This window comes from Ostrea edulis, chromosome 4 (assembly GCF_947568905.1).
Source record: "Ostrea edulis chromosome 4, xbOstEdul1.1, whole genome shotgun sequence".
In the NCBI taxonomy this organism is placed as follows: domain Eukaryota; kingdom Metazoa; phylum Mollusca; class Bivalvia; order Ostreida; family Ostreidae; genus Ostrea; species Ostrea edulis.
Window position 1 is genome coordinate 77,950,650 of NC_079167.1, and position 18,515 is coordinate 77,969,164.

Consider the following 18,515-nt stretch of genomic DNA (forward strand, 5'->3'; position numbering starts at 1 on the left):
CTCGTCATGATACACTTTAGATTCCTTAATTTACGTGAGTACTAATTATCACGAAATGACTCATGGACGTCAAATCGCGTATATATAGGAATTTACAGTAATCCGTTAGTCGTTTGTAACTTCTCGCTTTGGATTACCGTAGGACTTGTGTCAACATGAATGGCATTTGTCATTATATTAATTATTAATTCATTATTCAAAATGTTCTTAATTTTTTTGCTGGGAAAATATTAGATTAATTAAAGCTATAATATACATGTAAAATTAAGTGATTATTCCTGATTTTAATATCAATTTCTATTTTGAAATGAAAACAAATTGATATGGATGTTGTTACTCAACGACCAGCAAGATATTTACAAGATGGAAACTAAACATAAATCAGTTTCGTGATATTCATAAAGAAAGCTAAGTAAGAGATAGCATTCGCAAAGACGCTCCTTGTTTCGATTGATGGTTAACGCAGTGTATCTTGTGACTAATCTTCACTAGCTTACTTCACAAATGAGAGAGTTACTAGTAAGACAGACATAGACAAAAATGAGAGAGTTACTAGTAAGATAGACATAGACGATACGAAAATTGTTTACTTACGGTATCCAGAGGACAAAGTTAATCTCAATAATATAAGAAAAACAAGTGTCTGCATGTTAGAATTCTTAAACCAACAAGGAAGTGTTATTCTAAAGTGAAGAAAATAAGGTGATCAAGAGTTGTCATATTTGTAATTGTTGTGGCATTTAATGGCCGTGATGAGTTAATGTTTTCCGACATTTCCTTCTGGATAATTCACATGACTGAGAATGGGCGCTGAGATAAGATCACACATTGTAATTTTGTCATATTCCGTGCCTTGCTACTTGTAAGCCGGATAATAAAATATATCCCTGCTAATTCGTCATTGTGTGTGGTTCAAGTTCCTTGATTTCCGTCCCATTAGGGAATTTTTCAATCCTGTGAGGACGTCACCAGTTTTAAGTGAAGTATCACAAATTGTGACCTATGTATCGCACATACAACTGTAGCTGGGAGGGTTCTCTATCGTAACATTCACTTTTTATTTCTTGTTTAATTCAACAATACATTATGATAAACGAATAGTCTCTATTATATTTACCAGAATTGGTAAGTATATAATAGAGAGTACCTGTTTAGTGTGCATAAAATCATGGGCCTTTTTAGTACTAACAATTTATATATTATTGTTTATGTATTGTATAGAGTTGTACATTTCCTCTTCAACTAAAAATATGGTCCAAATCTACGATTTCTCATCCGAAGTTATTTATTTCAAAAATATGTTCTAAAACTTGACATTCAGTTTTGAAAAATAGACTTAGTCAAATAGCAGTACTGTTTTCATTACCTCTTCCTTATGAAAAGTGAAGATAACAATCTCATAACTCCTATAAGCAATACAAAATAGAGAGTTAGGCAACCTCGTATCCCTGGGTATACAAGAAGTGGGATCAGGTGCCTATGAGGAGTAAGGATCCTCTGTCGACCGGTCACACCCTCCACGAGCCCTATATCGTGATCAGGTAAACGGAAATAACTGTAAGCAATATCAGTGTACCAAGAATGTTCTAACAATTGGTATGAAACATGTCAGACAGCATTTGACCCAATGATATGTTGTATTGACAAACCAGATCGTTATACATTTAGCGATCGTAGAATTTGCGAAATGCTGACTTTTAACAAGACTAATAAAAAAGCAATATTTCATTATCACCTACATATGGTGTTTATATCTCAACTGATTCGATAAGCAAGAGCTTGTTCTGCGTATTGTCAGTTTTAAATCGAGGCAAGCTACAGACAAACAAGTTTATGGTACAGGGGTTTCACAGTCTCGTTTAAAGTCAGCATTCCGCAAATTCTTTGGTCGTTATAACATATCATTTGGTCAAATGTTGTCTTATGTGTTTCATACCAATTGATAAACCTTTCTTGGCACACTGATTTTGACTGTGGATAACTCCATTTGCCTGATGAAGATAGAGGGCTTACAGTATGTGACTGGTCGTCAAAGGATGATCACTCTTCCTAGGCACCTGACCCCAACTTTGGTGTATCCAGCGGTCCTTGTTTGCCCAACTATCTATTTCTATTGCTTATATGAGTTATGAAATTGATCACTGTTCGTGATATTTACCCTTTATCATTGGAGATATTATTTTCTATTTGCTGGATCGTTAAATACTAATATTATTTCACGCATCTTCTTTTGTATTAACTTTCTTATTTGCTTTAAAGGGACTGCTTCACGATTTTCCCCCAAATTTTGTTTTCACTTTTTATAATCAGAATCTACTGTCTAATGTGTTTAAAAGATTTCACATAAAAATTAAGGTTATACATCATCACAGAAGCTTATTTTAGAGAGTTCAATTTTTTGTTTTGTAAAGAAAGATTGCGGCATGTTATTGTTTACGAAATGTTCCAAAGAAATGTTTATCGATCAAAGTTTATTACATCTTTCACGTTTCAAGTATTCTTCGGGTAAAATGTGTCATCTAAAAGTTAATTTATATTACAAAATTAATATTTCACTGGTGTGTTTGTATACATAAAAAGACTCGAGTCTTTGTTTACATAACGTATAGGAGTTTATAGGAGTTATGAGATCGATCACTGTTCGTTATCTTCACCTTTCATAACACAGATTTAAGGGCTAAAATATTGCTTTTATTCTTGCATTCAGGAGGTCAAAATGTTGGCTGCCAACATTAAATGAACTATATTTTTAATGTTTCACATAAAAGAATATTTTGTTCAAAAATCGTGAACCAGTCCCTTTAATGCAAAATGTTGTACTTCAACATAGAATACGCGTTACTTGTTAAAAGTAAAACGTATATTGTTTCTTAGAAAAGTATGTAGAAAATGCTTTAACAGCTTTGGCATTGATGAATCCTTCAAATACATATCCAAATGAAGTATCAATAAGAATCATCATATTGAAAACGAGAAGAATCAGTTTAATTCAAAATACATTTTATGAATGATCTCTTAATGACAGATTCTGATATGAATTATCATTGAGCATGTAGAGTTCGTGATACTGGTGTACATCGTTATCGCTGATTTCTGATGGCGGTGATATTTCGGCACTAGTGATATATTCAGATGAACGCTTCTCTTGTTTTCTGTTATAGAGTAGCCTAAAATATAGTAGAATTGATATGAATTATAAAGACTTTATGGACTCATGCAGAATATTCATAACCCACAAACATATCTTACCTCAATAATATAACAATGACAACGACCAGGCTAAAGTTGATAATCAGTAAGATAGATAAGGCTACGATGTATGCATCCGGAGTACTATACTCGTCATTACTAACAATAGGTACCCCTGAAAGAAAACAATATTCAAGTTTTAAATTCATTATTACTACCTGATCACCAGAACATATGATAGATTACAATTTGTGTAAAAATTCAGATTCTAGATTATTTTTTTTTTGGGGGGGGGGGTTATTTGAAAATGTTTAATATCATATTTTGTACAACTATGGAGTAACTAACTGAAAATGATCCACAATAGCTCAGAAAGATTTAACAGAGATCAGCAGATCGCTTCGCTGGTAATACAGCTGTGAAACAGTAATGGTTCAAAAGATGATAGGTGAAGATAACGAACAGTGATCTGAAAAAGTATAAACGATGATAAACTTCGGTATCAAATCAAAGTAACAGTTATCACTAAATATTGGTGATATCGCGAGTAAAACCATAACTACAGTGTACAAACCTCCAAGGAAAACACGTCAAGTGAGATTTGATTTGGGGGAAATGATAGTCCAAGTTTAGTGTTTTACTTTTTGAACGTAAAGGTTATTTAAGTCCAGTGAAATCAAGGAATGTTTGAAATGCAGAGTTGTAAATATCTCTAGACGTTAATCACGTTTTGAATAAAACAGAATGCATCTCCTGCGCATCGTGTTAGCCAGAACTGTCAACGGTATAGTTAATGAAAGGTGAAGATAACGAACAGTGATCAATCTCATAACTCCTACAAGCAATACAAAATAGATAGTTAGGCAAACACGGACCCCTTGACACACCAGGGGTGGGATCAGGTGCCAAGGTGGAGTAAGCATCCCCTCTCGACCGGTAACACCCGCTGTTAGCCCTATATCTTGATCAGGTAAACGGAGTTATCCGCAGTCAAAATCAATGTGCCAAGAACGGCTTAACATTTGGTATGAAACACGTCAGACAGCATTTGACCCAATGATGGGTTGTATTGACGAACTAGATCGTTATTACGACCATAGAATTTGCGAAATGCTGACTTCAATCAAGACTGTTGAAACCCCTGTACTATCAACTTGTTTGTCAGTAGCTTACCTTTATTTAAAAACTGACTATATGCAGAACAAGCTCTTGCATATCGAATCAGTTGAGATATATAAACACCATATGATATATAAACACCATATGATATATAAACACCATATGCAATATAATGGAATAATGCTACATGTACATAAGTATTGGAAGTTGACGATGGAGAAGCTGAAATCATCCCGTTTGTCATACAGTTGAGTTGTCAGTTTGCCGTTAATGTCTACTTTCAATAAAATATCTAAGTATGAAGCAGAAGTAGACGACTCTGTAGTGTCCTTGATTTCGAGTTCACAGGGATATATTAAATCCACATATGAATGAAATCGTATGGTATAATGGATTTACTTATACAGGTATATATGCTAAAAATAATATATCCTGTGAATTAGATGAAAATTGTATTTAGTAATGTACTGTTGGTACACCCGACTGTGTGTGAGTAATTCCACACGATATTTCATTTGTATGGATTCAAGTGGTAAATCGACGAGGTAAATATGTAACTTATACATTTGTAAAATATGGTTCTATTTTGAACATTAGCTTTTATTCCCATTGTGATTGCTAGTTCACGAAAGAGGGGGGAGGCTTCAAGCGATATATGTAAGGTGAAGAGCGATATATATATATATATATATTGCCGAAATATTTAATACAGAGAGTCTAAAAGTTGTAAGGCGTGATGAAGGCAGCATTAATGTCATGCTTTGTATCTCAGTAAAGTTAAGGAAACAGGAATTTACAAGAGCTTTTAACAAGCTTGATATTTGTCTTTTCAGTAGATAGATGAAATAATTGTTTATGAATATGAGTTCGACACTTACTTTCACTACAGCCAGGGGATATTGTCCACCCAGAGGAAAATGTGCAGGATCCGCCAACACTATCACATTCACCGAGGCAGTTCTGAGAACAATTCTTGGAGCAGTTTATTCCATATGTTCCTTTGTCACATGCTTAAATACATAAAATACAGATGGTCTATGTTAATGAAAAAGGAGCAATATCATGTTATATGCATATTATTTGTGCGTCGTTGACAGATTTTGTCTTCTGTTTGTATTTCTACGCTGGGTTTTGAAACTTATAATAATGCCTGATTTGCTCAACACATTTTGGAAAACACACCAATTTATGATACAATTTGATATAATTTGTTAATGTTTAAACTAAGATCTCGAACTTTCCTTGATAGCGTAGGTGCTTTTGTGCAATTTATAAATGAACACATTGAAAACACGTACAATGCATTGCAAACTCTTCGAGAATTCTTCGCTCAAAGTTAGGCATCACAAACTGGGATCTTTAACGTACCGACGCCTGCTGCAACAGGGGACCTCCATTTTTAAATTTTCTTCCGATAGACCCGCGGCTCACACTTCTAAATGCCGAATGTTTGGCGAAGGAACACTCAATACTCAATACTTGTTTCTACGACTAATGTTTGACATAACAAAAGCACGAGCGGGGCTCGAACTGACAATGACCTTATTATACTGGCAGAGAGGGAAATTGGCAGGGACAAATAAAAAGATTAAGAAATAAACTAAATCTTTCATCATTAAAAAAAAAGAAGAGAATTCTATGTTTTAATGTATTATACCTATGCTGTCTGACGTGTTTCATACTGATTGTTAATCTGTTCTTGGCACACTGATTTTGACTACGGATAACTCCGTTTACCTGATCAGGATATAGGGCTCACGGCGGGTTTGACCGGTCAACAGGGGATGCTTACTCCTCCTAGGCACCTGATCCCACCTCTTGTGTGTCCAGGGGTCCGTGTTTGCCCAACTATCTATTTTGTATTGCTTCTGGGAGTTATGAGATTGATCAATGTTCGTTATCTTCACCTTGCACCTAAGGCATTATATGCTGTGTGTGCGTGTGTGTATTGCATTATTATTATTTCAATACGCCCTAAAACTGATGTTTATTCTTATCTAGCATATTTATGGTATCTTGTGTTTTCATGTTTTATATGTACAATCAGGATAGGTACAGCTACGGACTGTTTACATGTGATAACACCTTTTTTATCATTGCTTTTTAATGTTTTATTTATTTTCTATGTATCATGTGTATAACATTCTGTTGTAAGGCATATATGCCTTGTAAAACACCCTTGATCGTACATAGTGTATGAAAAGGGTGTTATATAAATATGGTATTATTTATTTATTTATTAATGAAAGCATATCTTATAAACACTTGAAAAATTACTATATTGATAATGTTAACATGCAACTACAAAACATCGAATTCTTTAAACGTGCAAAATTACTATTCTATAGTAGAATTAGAAAGAATTATGAATTACAAAACTATTTGAAATTTCCAATGGTGAAAGTATTATGCTCTTAAAGAGTTAAGAATATCTGCCCACCCTTTAGAAATTGAAACTGGTATATATTCAAAACCATGTATTTAAAACCGTTTCTCCCAGTTTTGTAAAACTTCTGTTGAATTAGATGAGTTACATTCTTTATATGACTGTTTTATGAATAACGACAAGAAAGTAATATTACCCTTTGAACATCTACGATTCAAATGATGATACATCAAAGGAAAACCATTGTAAATTATTATGCAACCTTGTCAATGCAGTTCATGCTAGAAGGTTATGTGAATTTTTATATGAAAATTTTGACTTGTGCAACAAACCTAAAGTGTTGTGATTATACTAATGAAAGGCGAAAATAACGAACAGTGATCAACTCATAACTCCTACAAGCAATACAAAATAGATAGTTGGGCAAACACGGACCCCTGGACACACCAGAGGTGGGATCAGGTGCCTAGGAGGAGTAAGCATCCTCTGTTTACCGGTCACACCCGCCGTGAGCCCCATATCCTGATCAGGTAAACGGAGTTATCCGCAGTCAAATCAGTTTGTCAAGAACGGCTTAACAATCGGTATCAAACACGTCAGACAGCATTTGACCCAATGCGAGGTTGTATTGACGAACTAGATCGTTATAACGACCATAGAATGTGCGAAATGCTTACTTCAATCGAGACTGTTGAAATCCCTGTACCATCAACTTGTTTGTCAGTAGCTTACCTCGATTTAAAAACTGACTATACCCAGAACAAGCTCTTGCATATCGAATCAGTTGAGATATATAAACACCATATGCAGGTGATAATGGAATATTGCTACACAAATGTGGGAAGTTGACGATGGAGAAGCTGAAATCATCCCATTTGTCATACAGTTGAGTTGTCAGTTTGCCGTTAATGTCTACTTTCACTAAAATATCTAAGTATGAAGCAGAAGTGGACGACTCTGTGGTGTCCTTTATTTCCAGCTCACAGGGATATATCAAATCGACATGTAAATGAAAGCTATCATTGTTAATAGACAAAATGTCATCGATATATCTAAATGTCGAATTGAAGGTCACAGCGAGAGATTTTTTCTTCTCACGTAGAAGTTTTTGAATAAATTCTGCTTCATATGAATATAAAACCAGGTCAGCTAACAAAGGAGCACAATTCGTGCCCATGGGAATTCCAACAGACTGTTGGAAGACCTGATCACCAAAGACCACGAATATATTGTGAATGAGGAAATCTAGCATATTTTTTATTTCAACTTCAGAGTACTTGTGCGTGGAATCAGAGTGGTGTTTAACAAAGTAAGTTTTTGAATGACTGATCACTAGATATGAATATTTCCGTTTTCCGTTTTGTTTTTGAAGAAGCAACTGTCTATGATGTCAAAAAGTCTAGTCTTTAATTTATCGTGAGGAATGGTCGTGTATAGTGTTGAAAAGTCATAGATTTTAATGCTATTGATTTGGGAAAAATTCTGTGATTTCAAGTTTACTAAAAGATCTTTAGAATTTTTTAGAATCCACATTTGATTAACACCACTTCTGGCATATGTAGTCGCACAGTAAGTTTGAAGTTTCTCCTTCACAGCTGTTAACATTTTCATGAGGAGCAAAGATAGGGGCTTGGTAGAGCACTTACTGGATCCAGCAATGTATCTTTGTTGTAAGGGTTTTTATGTAGTTTAGGAATCCAGTATAGGTACGGTAACTCATATTCATTCGACCCATTGACTGGAATATCATTAAGGCAAACCCTAAACAAGAAGCCCAAGGGGCACATCGCTCACCTGAGTCACCTTGGCTCATTAAAGATGTTTTCTATATATTCGCATGTAAAACTTTGATCCCCTATTGTAACCCCATCGTACCTTCGGGGGCCAGGATTTTAACAAACTTGAATTTGAAGTATGTCAAGAAGCTCTCATGTAAATTTCAACTATTTTGGCCCATTAGTTCTTGAGAAGAATATTTTTAAATGACCTCACCCTATTTGAGCATCTTTGTGATTATCTCCAATTTGAAAGAGACATGTGCCTTCATTTGAACACAGTTGAAAGCCTTTCACCTAAGGATGATTTTGGCCAAGTTTGTTGGTTGAACAAAGCTGGTTGAAATTGGTCCAGTGGTTCTGGAGACGAAGTGGAAAATGTAAAAACGACAGAGTACAGGCGATCAGAAAAGCTCACTTGAACTTTCACCTCAGGTGAGCTAAAAATGTTGTGTAGAAGTATTCAATGTTGTTTATTTTCTCAATTTTTGAAGAAGAAAAAATTGAACACTTGCATAGTATGCAAAATATATCTTGAATACAACAAAAGACAACGTTTGTAAAACGAGGATTGCTTTAAAAGTTATATTGCAAATCGATAGAAAAAAGGTATCTGAATTTGCATAATAGTTTCGATATTTTTTGAAAGAACCATAAAGATGCACACAATTTAACTTGCTACAGGCTTTGTCATTGACCTATAAAGTCAAGCTTAAGATGAATGACTAAGATCAGCAGGGTCATTCCGTGGTATCTGAATCTTTCCTATGGAATAATAGTTACTTTTAGCGTGTATACTTGTTCTTGTAGACATGAAATGAAGTATCGGATTCAACAATACACCTACATTTTCCGATGATTGATTGTATATTGTTTAATGCCCCACTCACGACTTTTTCATTTACATGGAAACGTCACCATTGCCGATAAAAAGGCTGCAAAATTTAAGCCTATGCTCAGCGCTTACGACCATTGAGCAGGGAGGGATCTTTATCGTGCCACACCTGCTGTGACACGGGGCCTCTGGTTTTGCAGTCTAATCTGAAGGACCGCACCATTTAGTGGCCTCTTACGACAAGCTGGGGTACTGAGGATCTATTCTAATCTGGACTTACTTTGGGTAGGCCTAAACATTGCAATTTCTCGTATTTTTTCAATCTGTCTGAGATGAGTGACTTCAAAGTCGATCTCCAAAGGTCAGTGAACTACGCATTGAATGCATAGCTTACACATACTTTTTGTCATGACAAATTTTACGCACCATAGAGCTAAGATTAAAGATGGCTGTTTTCACAGCAAGACGCTTCGTCGTTGTTGCTAAGTGAATTATTGACCGGTTCATTTGACTTGTATTTTTCTGAATTTATAATATACATTTTGATAATCGAAGGTTAGTACCTTTGTCTTATGCATTAAATTATCAGGAATTACTTTAATCCTGGATTATAAAGCGTAAACTGAACCAAACCAGATTATACTCGTATAATATGCACCAGAATTAAAGCCATTCCTTAAATAACGAGGTAGTATAATAATATAATAATAAAAATAAAAATAATTTATTTCGTTATAACGAGTTAATTATGTCGTGATGAGGAGTTAATTATTTCGCTATATAACGAGTTAATATCTATGGAAATCTTCAGGTCCTGTTCTTTCCAAAATTATTATAATTAATTAATAACCGCAAAATTGAAATTGATAAAATTTCTGAATTGCTCACAATTGTTTTATGACTACATGTATTACGTAACAATTTTATTCGTTGTTAAGATGACAAGAAAATCTTTATTTCTATTTCCGAACAATTGAATAAGTGACGATATATTTTCTTCTATCAACAAAAATACCAATTTTCCATTGTCAAGAAGAAATTTTTATTTTATCGTTTTGATATACCACAATTGTTTGACAACATTGTTGAACTAACTCTATATTTGGGCAACATCTTCTCAAGAAACAACGGGCCAAAAAAATTGAAATTTACAAAAAAAACTTCCAACATAATGCAGATTTAAATCTGTTAAGATCATGCCAATTGAGGGCCGGTATTACTGGGAAATATATATATATATAGACTTGCAAACATTTGCAAATTGATTCATACTTTGATGATGTCTTTTACAAGATATGAATTTTTACAAACAATTACAATCTCTTTTAAGTACATGTAATTGTGTCATTGCTACGACTTGTTTTAAGAATAATCTTAGATTTTGGTAATAAGAGAAGGTCTTACAACGTTTCCGTAACATTTATCATTTTGACCATTTAGCATTCTCGTTATAAAGAGATAATTATCTCGTTATAACGAAATAGCTAATTCATTATAACACAATACCTGAGTCGTTATGATCGAGATAATGAATTTGTTATAATGATATAACTAACTCGTTATATCGAGATAATAACTGATTATAGCGAAATAATTAATTCATTGTAACGAGATACCAACTCATTATAACGAGATAGTAACTCCTTACAACGAGATAACTAACTTGTTATAACGAGATGATTAACTCGTTATAAGGAGATACTAACTCGTTATTACGATTTAATTTTTTGTATTCACTTTTTGAAAATGAACCTAATCGGCTACCGTAGATAAACTCTTTGCATAGACCTATATTTTGCACCCCTTCACCGGCAATGGTGACGTCTCTATACAAGTGAAAAATTCTCGAATGGAACGTAAAACAATATGAAATTGATTAAAACACCCTGTTTACATTTGCTTTCAATCAAGTATGCTCCAAATAGCGATATTATAGCACAGTGTACACAAACATTCCATTGTTTGGATTCTCTTCGATATGTGACAGTAGGATAAGGTCAGTAAGCCAGATGCAATATGTATGTGAATCGTCAACATTTCTGAAGAATGAGTTGTATATTCAAAGGGAGATACATTGTCATTTGTCATTGATGCCGCACACATGACTCTAGATATGATTTCCACACCACTTCCCGGTCGCGGTAGTTCAGTGATGGAGTATTCGCCTTGTAACCGAGAGGTCGTGAGTTCGAGTTCCTCTCATGACATGGCCGCCTCAAACCTACGATGTAACCATGCATATAGGTAGTGATTGTTCTTTTACTAAACGCTCGACATTTAGACGTTAGAATCTTAATCTTTCGGATATGACCTTAAAAACGGATATCACATGTCGCGACAGGCTTTTGCACAATAAGTATAGATCTAAATTGTCAGTGCTTCACTTACAGCTGGTGACATCTCAATGTGGGTTAAAACTTCTCGACGAGACTCGAAACAACTTACCAATCAACCACACCACCCCTATTTGTCTCCGAACTTCGATTTCCGCTAGGCTTTAGTTGTGACAAAATACAAATTTGAACAAAATCTGTTTATTGAAAAGCGTTTATCAACACATGCGAGATAGTAGACAAGAAACTATATCAAATGTTACTAAAAACCTGGCTACTATTTTACGAAAAAATAGTTTGATATTTCTAACCGCAACAAGACTGTAGATATATACGGCATGACCTTCGTCATGACATATTTTTCATTGTGACGTCATGTAATGTACCAGTGCGGTAAAGAACATTTATGTACACCAATGGATTTATGGGGAAAGCCTTAACTCAGCTGCTTCTTGCTACGGTCCTGCGTTCTAAGTATAGATTTAAGTTTGCAATGCTTCATTTACAGCTGGTGACGTGAGTGAAAAATTCTCAACGAGACTTAAAATAACTTACCAATCAACCACATAATTCCCATTTGTCTCCGAATTTCGTTTTTCGCTATGCCTTAGTTGTGACAAAACACAATTTGAACAAAATCTGTTTATGAAAAAGTGTTTATCAACACATGCGAAATAGTAGACAATATGAGGAAGAGTATGCAAAAAAAATACATCAAATGTTACTAAAAACCTGGCTACTATTTTACTCCGAGATCAGGGAAAAACCATTGACTCAAGAAACACACGACTCTCAGCGCGAAAGGTGGCGTTCGAAAAATATCAAACATTGCATGTAGATGTAATTGACGTCATACAAAAAGATCAAACGAAGTAAGAACATTATAGTACTCCATCACCCATAACGAAAGATCAAAATACATGTAACACTCCAACATACTGGTATCTTCATACTATTAATTGTCTCACAACATGTTATGTACGTAGACCATTTGAGGTATCATTTTTACTGATTAACTTCCTTAATGAATAATAATGGTAATACACGTCTAAAGATAAAGGACAGGCAGGTGTAGATGTGTATGTATGCTATTTTGGGTAACAAAAAGTACCATTCTAAGTTCGTTAGACTATTATATTACATTGCTCATACAAAATGGATACCTACTTTCTTCACATGTACTTCCTTGGAATCCATCGTCACATCCATGTTCACAATGTCCGTCTATATAGTTACAATGATTACTTTCAGGTCGACAATGGGGACTGCAGTTCTCTGAACAATTCAATCCGTACCGGCCAACTGAACAGACTGTCAATGTAATAATAATTGTTAATAATTTCATCATACCAAAAATGTTCTTGAGCAAAACATAGCCACATTCAAGTGCCAAATTTAAAATCATTTCATGATAACCATATTAGATATCTATCATGTATGCATAGTTCTTCAGATGAACGTGCTGGAAGCCAAAGATAGATTGTAAAATTATAAGAGTGGTAGGAAAAGAACCCCAAAACACACACAAACATGATGTTAGATCAAACAGCACAAATATGAAACCAAATGCTATAACATTCAATAATGTATCTGTACTAATAATCTCGCGAATAACAGTGGGTACTTCTCACATGCTTAAAAATAATGGGATAGCAGGAAACAGTTCAGTGGAGAAACAAAGTACAGGTACTACATGTATATCTAATCTTTTTGTCATAACAAAGATAATTATGTCACTTATTACTGACATGTTATAATATGTATACATACTTCCTTAGTTTCGTATTTCCTTATTTAATTTGATTATTGCTACAAAGTTTGCATTTATGATAAGTACATGTATGTCATGAAGTGACTCTGTACCTCAGGAGAAGGCTGATATAGACTCTGTCTACTGCCCAATCCTGTTATGTTATACACTACACAGCTATTGTCTGGGTCCGATGACAACTGCTTTTTGATAAACCAGAGAACAGACCTGTTGGCCGAAGCCCTAAACAGACGGCCACAGATCGTTCGAGGGTTAAACAACATAGCCGTTGTCTGAGGACACAGTCTATAAATGTCTTGTTATACACTTTCATTTTCTAGGTATAGTTTTTACCAGATGCACATGCATGTATTGTTGACTTCAAACAAGACAGTTTGATTGCGTACATTTATCAATGTATCTATTACATTTGTAGTTTAAAAGAAAACACATCCAATGTCCTAATTAATAATCAATAGTTATATTTTTCGTATTTCTGCTCTGTGTTTCATCTAATAGAAATGAGAATTGGTTTAACAGTTAAATGTTGGTTCTAAATGGTATAATTTTTAAATGGGAAAATATTTAGGTTTATAACAAAATAAACTAGTTCTAATTGTAACAGGGACCGTTACATATATTCCTCAAACCTCCGCAATTAAAAAGTGATGTCATTGTAAACCTATAGCCATAATCAGTTGATTTTAGCCTTTAATTACATGTGGTACGTTCCAAGAAACGAAAGAAAGTAATGCACGTGCATACACGGGCACGCGTGTATGATTCCGCACTTTTGTTGATATCATTCAAAAGGCATTTGTATCATATACCCACAGTATGATTTTGCATCAAACATAAGGAAATCATAGTGATTTTAAAATCATCCAATCAGATTTCAGCATACGTTCATGCACGTGCTGAGCAGTAACTTTTAACCACAGAAATTTGTAAGGAGTATCAATATACATCTATAACATTAACATCAAAATAATTTGAGGAAAAACAAAAACAGTATCGTCGTTTGAAAAATAAACATTTGAAAAACAATGTACACGCCTGTGCGTGTTCTTTTGCATTGTTTATTACATAGATATAACGATACACATATTATCTACCAATACTGTAAATATCATCTCATTTGATTTTTAAATAAGATAGTTACAAATGTTTTAGTATTATCCAATCAAACAGAAACGGAAGTGAATGCGCGCGCAGATTGGTAATTTTGACCATGTACATCAGTTAAAGGTCTCAACATCAATTAAGATAACTCCAAGAGGAGTTACTTCCCCTTTTAGAACGTTCAGCGGTGAAAGCTATAAACTTTTGCATATGAATAATTACAAATAGTATCGTACGTGTTTGTATATACCTGGTATATTTAGCATAACTAGTGATTTACAATCCAAGTTCCACTAAAGCTATAACACTACAAAAAAAAAAACGAATTTCACTGATGTATTGATATCGAATCCTTTATTTTTTTTTTTACTTTCAATGACAAATTAAATGTAACAGTCATGAAGTCAATGACAACATTTACTATAATTTATTCAATAATGTACATTATAGGATAGAATTTTGAATTCGATTGACAGAATTTGGAATGGTTTAATTACCTCATAGAACTTTGATATACAATCTTGATAATTTGGTAAAAACCGATTGCATGAAGTAATTGTACAACATCTTACGTCTACAAATTCAAGTGGTACATGTAACTTGACGAAATGATTGTAAATAGAACTATTCTACTTCGATCGATACACACATTGTGATTCATAGTACCTGAGGGAAACAATTGAAATGTAATGTAGAACGTGTGATGACAAACTCCAAAGATCTTGAGGCTTGACCCAGGAAGCCGTTGCTCTCATCGCAGACTTTTCGACCATGACTTACAAACGTAATATTTAGATAGAGATCGTTTTTATGAAAAACTAATTTCTCAAGAGCTTCCTAAATTGGAAGTGCTCCAAATAAAACCTCCCTTTAATGTACTGCTTGGTAGGAAGGAGAAAGCATGAGCAGGAAAATATACACTATGAACTCCAGTAAGTCACATTGGAAAAGTGTTCATAAACTATTTTACCACCCACCCCTCATATCCACCAGAACTTTAAGGATAACAAATGGATCCCCTTGTTCCGATAATTGTACAAAATTTGAAGTTAATCGGATAAGCAATATAGGAGGAGAAGTGATCACAAGCTATTTTAACATTATCCACCCCTCTTAGATCTATTATAACTTTTAGTAAAATAATTGGATCATTCTGTCCCGACAATATACACATCTACAAATAGCAATGAAGCATAGTACAAAGCTTTAAGTTTATCCGATAAGCTATATAGGAGGAGAAGCATTCACAAGATTTTGTGACAGACAGACGGACGGATGGATGAAAAGTACAAAAACAATATGTTTCCCCTTGAAAGAGGGGAGACATAACAATATGCTATATGGGGGGAGATATAATTCTTCAGAGAAAGAGCATTTTCAAAAATAGAATATTTGTCGGCAAAATATAAGTTAGACACTTACTTTCACTACAATTAGGGAACCCTGTCCACCCAGAGGAACAAGTGCAGGATCCGTCAACAGAATCACAAAAGCCCACGCAGTTCTGAGAACAATTCTGGGCGCAGTTGAGTCCATATGTTCCTTCGTCACATGCTTAAATACATACACAATGAACATATTCGCAATTAATGAGAAATGAACAATAAGTGTTACTATCCTTTATAAAGTACATACGTTTGTTGCAGAAACTTCCCAAGTAACCGAGAATACAGCCCTCCAAACAAGATCCATTGATTGGATTACATGTCATATATCTGCAATGACTGCTGCAGTGATTTGCACAACCTTTGCCGTACGTTTTTACCGAGCATTCTAGAAGAACATTAGATGGAAGCAATATAACTTTATTTATCATTCGAGCTTTTCCTGCCAGATGAAAAAGTGAATTTCGGACATCTAACAACAATCAATCTCATAAATTCTATAAAGAGCACTACATTGAGAACAGGGCAAACACAGACCCATGGAAACACCAGAGGTGAGATCAGATACCAAGGAGGAGTACGTATACCCTGTTGACCGATCACACCCGTCGTGGACTCTAGATCTTATTCAAGTAAACCGAGTAATCCGTAGTCAAAATTAGCATAAAATGAACGATCTAACAATCGGTAAGAAACATGTCAGACTGCATTCAATATACGTGTATGATGATGTATGTCATATGTAGATAAAGCGCACATATATTCTAAAAATTAACAGTATTATAGAAAGCATTTTGGAAAAATAGGTATGCACTTTATTGATCATTGTTGTACTAATTTGTTGATCATTTGAAATACCGAATCTGAAATATTTAAAAGCTATATGATGCAAAGAATATTAGTAAGAAACGTCACATCAAGACTTACTCTTTTCGCATTTGAGGGTCCTCCATCCCGGTTTACATCCGTATGTATAGCTGCCTGTGATATGGTCACATGACTGATTGACACAGTTCTCGTTACATCGTACAGAGCAGTTTTCTCCATACCAGCCATCAATGCAAACTAAAAGAAGAGAAATGGACAATGATAATTATCTCAAAATATCAAAATTTACTACGGTAGCTAGGGATATTTTGCCACTGATTTGTTTTCGCTAATACCCTATAAGGGTCAATCCAATGTTACGTGAATATACGTATTACTTTAGACTACCAATAATCAGTATTGTGCAAATAAAAAACGGAGCAAAATTGTTTTTCAATCCATCCTGAAAAAAATGGCACAAGGCAAATATTTCCAAAGATACCATATCTATTTTTCTTTGATAATACTTGATAAATAACACGTGCTTTCAATAAAATCAAAATAAGCTTCCATAACACAGCTCATAACACAGTTCATAAACTGTTACATAGCATGTCATATTTCATATTGCCACGAAGCAAATACTTTTCATAAACCTTAAGTACACAAAAATTTCATTGTTTGGATTATCTTCGATATGTGACAGTAGGATAAGGTCAGTGAGCCAGTTGCAATATGTATGTAAATCGTCAACATTTCTGAAGAATGAGTTGTATATTCATAGGGAGATACATTGTCATTTGTCATTGATGCCGCACACATGACTCGAGAAATGATTTCCACATCACTTCCCGGTCGCGCTAGTGCAGTGACGGAGTATTCGCCTTGTAACCGGGAGGTCGTGAGTTCGAGTTCCTCTCATGTCATGGCCGCCTCAAACCTACGATGTAACCATACATTTAGGTAGCGACTGCTCCTTTACTAAACGTTCGACATTTAGAAGTTAGAATCATAATCTTTCGGATATGACCTTAAAATCGGAGATCCCATGTCGTGACAGGCTTTTGCACAATAAAAACTCTTGCTAATTCTCTTGATTAATTAACTTCCTTGATGCTTTCAATTTAAGAAAAATGAATAATAAATGCATTAAACTTTTGAACTTCAAGGACAGAGGTGGGATCAGGTGCCTAGGAGGAGTGCTACTTAGAGGAAAAGTTCAAATTCGTTTCAGACTGCAAGTTTGTTGTATTTACGAACTGGATACTTACTTTCCTCGCATCTATTTCCTTTGAATCCATCGTCACATCCATGTTCACAATGTCCGTCTATATGGTTACAATGATTACTTTCAGATCGACAATGGGAACTGCAGCTCTCTGAACAATTCAATCCGTACCGACCAACTGAACAGACTACCAATGTGATTAAAAATTGTTTATAATTTCATCATATCAAAATGTTCTTGAGCATATCATCACCGGATTCAAGTGTCAAAATCATTTAATGATAACCATATTAGAGAGATATCATGTATGTTTTGAATTATACAGTTATTGACTGGGTCCGATGACAGGTGCTGTTTCATTGACCAGACGGCCACAGATCCAATGTCCTAATTGATAACCAATAATTACTTTTTTCGTGTTTCTGCTCTGTGTTTCATATAATAAATATGAGAGTGGGTTTAACAGTTAAAATGTTGGTTCTAAATCGTAGAAGTTTTAGATGGGAAAATATTTTAGGTGTATAACAAAATAAAATATCAAAGTGCAATACTGTTTAGAGCTTACTTCATCAACTTAGAAACAAGA

At 34.5% G+C, this 18,515-nt stretch overlaps 1 long non-coding RNA gene across 1 annotated transcript; it reads right to left on the reverse strand.

The window, feature by feature from the left end:
• Positions 1-12,804: 12,804 nt before the first annotated feature.
• On the reverse strand, positions 12,805-18,277 carry LOC130054372 (uncharacterized). The gene is made up of 3 exons (XR_008802682.1): positions 17,973-18,277; positions 15,932-16,959; positions 12,805-12,948 (listed from the first exon to the last, which is right to left on the reverse strand). It is a non-coding gene; the product is annotated as an uncharacterized LOC130054372 (long non-coding RNA).
• Positions 18,278-18,515: the final 238 nt, after the last annotated feature.